This window comes from Gavialis gangeticus, unplaced genomic scaffold (genome assembly GCF_001723915.1).
Source record: "Gavialis gangeticus isolate Ggan-Ray unplaced genomic scaffold, GavGan_comp1, whole genome shotgun sequence".
Taxonomy (NCBI): Eukaryota; Metazoa; Chordata; order Crocodylia; family Gavialidae; genus Gavialis; species Gavialis gangeticus.
In genome coordinates this window covers 107,986,204-107,993,706 of record NW_017729022.1, presented here as the reverse complement: position 1 = coordinate 107,993,706, position 7,503 = coordinate 107,986,204, and the positions used below count along the sequence as shown (strand labels likewise).

The following is a 7,503-nucleotide window of genomic DNA, read 5'->3' as shown; positions in this document are numbered from 1 at the left end:
TTTTTTTTTTTTTTTTTTTTAAATAAAGTTGCTATAATCTTTGTCCAGGGGAAAAGATATACGGTCAATTGACCAGTAAATTGACAATGCTTGGCTGGTCAATTGATCGGCTTGCCAACCATAATATAATCTAATAAACTGTCAAAAGAAGTTGTGAACTCCTGTGTCTAAAGATATTCAAGCTTTGCTTAGCAGTAATAGGGTATAATAATGGAGTATGATACAGTAAAATAGATTAAGGGATCAAATCCATATAGAAGACCTTATGCTACAATGTGCTGAATACCTCAGTTGATCAGATCTCCTCCCAGAACAGACCCCCATATTATTCTGTTTTAAAATTATGGTCACTCTGTTCTGTTTTAAAATTATGGTTCCACTCCAAAATTGTGGAACAAGAAATCATCCACAGCCTGGGCTGTGTTAACTGTGGTCTTAATAGGGACTATGGTTTCTTATCCTCATTTCTTATTCTTCCCAGTAGCATGATGACATTGGGTTGGGGGAGAGGAAGGGAAAGTGTGTGTGTGCGATTTGGGCACCAGCCTGAGGTACTCACTTAGTGAGTAAGGCACAGAAATACCAGCTCCCACAGCTGCTAACTAGCAGTTACCATGACTAGTAGCAGTTACCACAGTCCCATGAGCATCTGCTGCCCAGGGCACAGAGCTGCCCTGTTGCACCTCTATTTCTGCCAGTCTATTCACACCAATAGAATCTGATAAGGTATACTGTTGCCCATGAAAGCCTGTGCTTTGCTGATTCAGTTAGTCTCTAAAGTGCTACCTGCTCTACCTTCTGCCTGACTTCAGACTATGATGGCTAATGACCTCCCTATAGGCTCCAGACAGCTGAAACCTATAAACATCCATCAATATTTTCATACTAATACAGCATCTCTCGGAGGATAATGTACCAAAACAGAAATGCCTTCTCCTTGGGACAAAGGTCCATTAAAAGTGGGGTTTTGCTATTAGAGGGTTGGTCAATTTACTTTATTTTAATAGCGAATAAATTGGTTCCTGTTGTTGGGAATAAAAGCAGGAGTTTGTTATAACAGGGCTTGTTATAATGAGGTTGTCCTGTATGTAAACACACAGCATATGCACACATTTATAACAATACAGATGTATATGTATATCAGTTTGTTCATAATAGTAATAACTAATGTTACTTTTTCCAACATAACATTTTTATCCAGCCTGCTAAGCTTCTTTTTCTAAGTCTAACAGAAATACAAAAGTTCAACATCAAGACCCTGACATTGCGGGTTGGGTAACATATCAGGATTACTTGATGACTGCAACATATTGGTGCTTGCTTCATCCCCTGCAATACTGACTCTCTGTTCAAAAACTCTTAAATGAAAAGTTTTGGTTTTCTGACAGAAAATAAAATGAATAGCCTTAATGCAAACTGCCTTTGCATCTTCCACTGAAATAATGTAACCACTACTTTTTATCTTTTTTTAAGCAGCAGCATATTCATGCTTTTACATGATTCACATTGCATGAGTGGACATGAACAGAGTTGACATTTACACATATAGTGGGAAAGCACTGATTACAAACCTGTTTTCTACTGCAGGGCTGTGCAACTAGCAGCCTACAGGCTGCATCCAGCCTAGGAGTGGTTAAAGTGAGGCTCATGGACTTATGTCCAGCTGCCACTGGCCTCATTGCTTCTACTTCTGCAGCAGCAGCTGGAGTCCTTGAGTTAGGGCAGCAGTCTTGGAGGCAGCCCAATAAGTTGGCTGACCAGACAGTAGGGGAAGGCTTGGGGGTGGGGTGGAGAATGAGGTGCAGAGGAGGCAGGTGTCAAATGGGGCTTGCAAAGCATGCAGCGTAGTACCTGGGAAGGGTTGGAACCTGGGTTCTTCTGCATGCCTGTGGTGGGGAGGAGTGGGTTTGCATAGCAGCATAAGGGGTGGGGGTGTTGTACAGTAGCAATGGGGTGGGGGGGCAGCGGCAGCAAAAGGGGGCTCACACTACTTTGGTGGTGGGAGGGGAACCCTGCAGTAGGGGGTGCAGGCTCAGGCTGCTTGTATGGCAGGTGAGTTGTCAATGGCAAGGGTCTCAGAAGCCTCCACAGTTTGTGGCCCCTGCAGCATGCAGCCCCCAGCTGCTTTGAAGTCGGACAGCCCTGTTCCATTTAAATCAATAGGCATCTTTTCATTTACATTAAATCGGCACTAGAGTGGGGAGTATATATGTATATTTCTTTGACTTGTAAAAAAGGATAATAATAATGAGTTGTTCCCATAAGTGTAAGGAATATGGTTAAATAATGAACCAAATCATGGTCCCTAATTGTGATGTCTAACATTCACAGTGCACCAAAATGAGAAACACAATTGCTTTGTTTTTAATAGTCATCTTCTGTTGAGTATTATTAGTATTATATTATTAGTATTAAGAAAATATTGAAGAGATATTAGGAATTATAAAGACATCTGGTTTCTATGCAGGTACTTTATATTGCTTTAACATTTGTAAATAATAAAAAAAGAAGGATATCAAGATACTTGAAGGGATAAAGTCACTCCTTCTATTCCTTTCTTTTTCATGCTCTCCCTCTCTCTTTTTGAGAACATGAAAAATAACTGCTTATTTTATTAAAAATGAATGCCTTTCCCCTTACTAGCCCTTCTAAGGTGATGAGACCAAAAATTCATACAAATGAGTGCAAACATGCCCGTGTGTTCAGAGGACCTTTATAAAATTAAATGAGCATAAAACAAACTATGTTGAAAGATCACTATTGAATTTGCGAAGTGAAGCACTCAAAAGTGAGAAAAGGCTTGAATTCAGTCTCCCCCGCCCTTATTTTCAGAAACATCGAAATGATTTGACTGAACTTCTCCCAGAACAATTCAGCTGGAGTCAGACATCTAACTTACAAAAGTTTATTTGAAATTGTTCAATCTTGGCAAAAGTTCTAAGCAACTGAAATCAGGGTCTTATAACGGGAAGTGTCAGGTAACCTTAATGGGATGGTGCAACCAACCCCAACCAACAAATCTTTTCCTGGTTCAGTGTTACCACCTGATTTGAATGGGGCTGGTCACTGCCTTTAAAATTAATCATCTAACTTAAGACCACTGCTTATTTTACCTATGGTATTCATATTCCAGCACATTTTTTTCTGGACAAAATAGGATTATCAGTCATTTCCTGTAGATTGGAAAGGAGCCTAGACTCAAATGATAGGCTTGCAAGGGGGATTTAGTATTGGAGCAACTGCACTGTCCGTTTTCCATATGTATTTCTCACCAGCTGAGTTAAGATCCCTGGTGTACCAGAGAACCTGCTTTTCACAGATGGGTCCAAAGCACTCCATATGAATAGTCCAAATTACCTAATTTATTATGGAAGTCTAAAGAAAACTGCAGCTGAGAAAAAAAGCAACACAACCAAAATGTCCTTAGCTCTGAACACATCTAAAATAAGCTTTCCAGAAATGTTTCATTCACTGGGCTCTGACTCCTCTTTTACTTCTGGGTTATGAAATTAAGTGAATTGACTTCCCTCAGCCAAGGGCCAAGGTATCAGGGTGATCAATGTTAATTTAACTTAGTTGGCAGCCGTTTGCAAAATGGCTCATTTCTCACTTTACTGTAGATGAGACAAGTTTGGATACCCTTATTTCCCCTTCTATTTATATTCATCAGAGTATGATTTCAGTTTGTGGCTGTGGGAAGAGCAGACTTCACCAATCTCAACTTGGGGCATAGGAAAACACTTGACAACCAAGAGTATCCAGGGTAAGCAAATTTTAAGGAAGATTTATCAAGCACTAATAGGTTATGAGGTAGACTTGAAAGAACTTCTTATGAGACTAAAGGATTAGAGGAACAATTAAAAGAAGAAAATATACCTATAATATGAAGATTAATAAGTGCAATACCTTTAACTGTAGGTGTGAGGGCTAGATTTTCAAGCAAAAATTGGATTGCTATTGGGAGGGTTGTGGTATGAGAGAGAGGAAGAATGAGAGCATGCTGTTCTGCTACACAACAGGTTAATACTTGTTACATATGTTGGAAATTCCGCTGTGCATATTTATTTTAATTAATTATTTTTGGGAAAGCTGTTGGGTAACTTACTTGGTTTTATTACTTACAGGAGATATTTTCCACAGGGACAAAATTCACCTCTGTGCAGAGGGGCAGTACAAGGCTGCTATACTACTGAAGACCTCAAAGGAGCTCACATGCGGATACTTTCCAATAAACTGAGCATTAAAGAGTCTGCAGCTAACTCTGAGGTCTTGCCCTAAGGGGATATGTTTATTTTTGGACTAATGTACATTGCAAAGCACTAGGAGACACTTTCTAACTCTCTTAAAAACAACATTCTAATAAAGGCGTATGTGTCTCGTATGAGCAGGTCCACATCTATCATAATTGTAATTATAACATGATTCTTACAGAAAATTATTTTCCTAACTTAGTTTGACGGTATGAGGAGACACTAATTTCAGGCACCGGGTACTTTGGACACATTATTAACAACCTAATCCAATTAAGACCAAAAAAAAAGAGCAAATTGCTAACCATTCCTAAGTAGCCTGTCCATAAAAAATGTTTACTTGCCAAACAAAAACCTAATCCCTCTCCAAATAAAAATTCACAGTCCCATACAAACTACCACAGAAGCTTGCAGAAACAAGTAATCAACAAAGTGTGCCGAAATGGTAGACAAATTCAAGCAACTTTGGACCAAACTGCCTAAGGCAGTGGTTCCCAACCTTTTTTTTGCTCCAAACCGCTGCTGGGAGTGGAGCATGGTGGCAGCAGCACCAGCAGCCCAGGGACAGGGGAGCTACTAGCACACGGCGTGGCTCGTCCTTTGTGTGTGGTACCACCAGCACTTCTCACATGACCCTCATTTGGGTCACAACCCAAAGTTGTGAACTGCTGGCATAAGAGAACTAAGTTTCAAGTCAAAGGGCCCTCACAAAGAATGGTTCACATTGGTAATTTTCTTATGTATCAGCAGAGCTGCTGTATTAATGTCACTCCTTATCTCAACTGTGCCAACACTAACCAAGAAGTAAGACCCTTTGTTAGGTAATCTATAATTCTTATGGCTTTGTTCTCACATACCCAATTAAGGAAATGGGTGAACAGGAAGTGTTTATGCTAAATAAAATGAGCGATGTGTTAGATGAAGATCCAAATGCATCATGAGCTTCATTGTGTTGTTCATTTTGCATTATTTATGTCAGGGTGGTAACCTGTGGGCTGTAGGCTGGATCTGGCCTGCAAAGAGATTTTACCTGGCCCACTAAACACATCTGCAAAAGAACGTACTGCCTAGTGGCTGCCTCCATCAACTGCCACTTCTAGTCTGAGAGGGAATGGACTGTGTGAGTTCAACCTGCTCTTAATGAAAGTTTATTGATCCCTGGTTTCAGCTATATTGGGTAAGTAGTTGTGTCAATGGATTTGCAGGCAAAAGCTTTGTTTATTTATAGGGTTTCCTATGCAAAAGGTACTTATAACATGATCCTGCAAGCCATTTTTATCACCTGTACTCAGAACCACTATACCAGCAAAAGAAAAATATGCATTCATCTCCTCCTCTTTCACAGTATAGCACAGCCAGACAAAGAAGTATGGATGTGCGTACTACTATGAAACAATTCAAGTTATCTAGATTCTCAGTCCTGCAAATGCTTACTACCAAGTAGAAGGCTACCAGTACTTTTACTAAGAGGTTAGATTATGGATTTGTATATGAAGGTTTGGATAGGGATGATCCTGCCTCAGGCAGTGTTGAACTAGATGACCTATGGAGGTTCCTTCCAGGCCTCATTCTCCACGACTCAGTGACTAAGGCAGGGTAGGGTGGCCCTGCCTTCTGTCCAACTTCAGCATAACACAGCTAACTACTTCTCTTTAACAGCAAGTATAATGCTTTCCACCACTGAATATTCCAACAATGTTAATAAAAGCTGGAGGCATATAAAGACTTGGGGTTTCCTTCAAGCCATGTCTATAAATATAAATAAATAACCAAATCTGTTATCCATAAACCTGTACATGCTACTACTTTGTCTGCCAAGGCCAAAATATGGAATAAAAATTCAAAATGAACATTTCATTATTTATCATAAGAAGTATTATCATTACAGTAAATGGAAGTGCTTGCTGTACAATGCACTATGCCTGAGTATTTACAAGAATGGGCCTTTTTTGTTTCCAAAATGCATGAACTGAAGAGTAAGCAAGGGAAATAAACCCAAGAGTGCAAGGAAATCTCAATACCTATTTGAAACCAAACCATAAGATGCAATAGTATACAAAGTGTTTTGGCAACACCCTGCTTCACTGTACTAAATTGATATATAGATAAAATGTGCTGGATGAATTAGCCTTGCCAAGCACATAATGATGGAAACTGCTACTTAATCACAGATTCATAGAAAATTAGGGCTGGAAGGGCCCTCAAGAGATCATCTAGTCCAACCCCCTGCTCAAAGCAGGACTATCGCCAACTAGATCATCCCAGCCAAGGCTTTGTCTACCCAGGTCTTGAAAATCTCTAAAAGTGGACAATCCACAGCCTCTCCAAGTAACCTGCTCCAATGGTTTATTAACCTTTTAGCAAGAATGTTTTTTTCCTAATATCTAATCTAAACTTTCCTTGCTGCAACTTGAGACTACTGCTCCTTGCTCTGTCATCTGACACCACTGAGAACAGTCTACCGCCATCCTCTTTGGAACTACCCTTCAGGTAGTTGAAGACTGCTATTAAATCCCCCTCAGTCTTCACTTCTCCAGACCAAATAAGCTCAGTTTCCTCAGCCTGTCCTCAGAAGTCATGTGCCTCAGCCCCCTAACCACTGCCCTCTGCTGGACTCTCTCCAGTTTGTCTACATCCTTTCTGTAATGGAGGGCTCCAAACTGGACGGTACTGCAGATGGCCTCACCAGTGCCAAATAGAAAGGAAGAATCACTTTCCCTGATCTGCTGGTAACGCTATTATTAATGCAGCCCAGTATGTCATTAGCCTTTTTCGCAACAAGGGCACACCGTTGGCTCATCTTCAGCTTATTGTCCACTGTGACCCCCATGTCCTTTCTGCAGAGCTGCTGTTTAGCCAGTCAGTCCCCAGCCTGTACTGGGGCACTATTATTCTTCAAATAATTTATTTTTAGTAGTCTGAGTTAATGAAAAATTAATATTAAAAAAAAAGCCATGGGCAAGACAATACTACTTCTCTACAGTGAAAGGTTTTGGTGACTTTCCACAATATAAGCAAAACAGATTATATTATAGTATTTGCTGGCAATCAATCCTTTCAGTATTTGCACTGAAACTTTTTAATGGTTAAATAATTTGGCATAAAACACTACCCTAATGTATTTTTTCAATTGTAGAACAAATTATTTTTGCAAGTACATGTAATTTGGGGTTTTTTTTTTTGGTTTTTTGTTTGTTTGTTTTTTTAAATACAAACTGGATGCATCACACTGTTTATTGTCAAGGGAATAGGT

General features: G+C 39.8%; 1 long non-coding RNA gene across 6 annotated transcripts in view; it reads right to left on the bottom strand.

The window, feature by feature from the left end:
• LOC109296523 overlaps nt 1–7,503 on the bottom strand; it is a 149,376-nt gene that overhangs the window by 110,015 nt on the left and 31,858 nt on the right. Inside the window, exon 4 of one of the 6 annotated variants that reach the window (XR_002096976.1) lies at nt 4,154–4,274. The exons of the other annotated variants lie outside the window; for them this stretch is intronic. This is a non-coding gene — a long non-coding RNA (uncharacterized LOC109296523). The remainder of the gene's footprint in view (nt 1–4,153; nt 4,275–7,503) is intronic. 6 annotated transcript variants of the gene reach the window in all.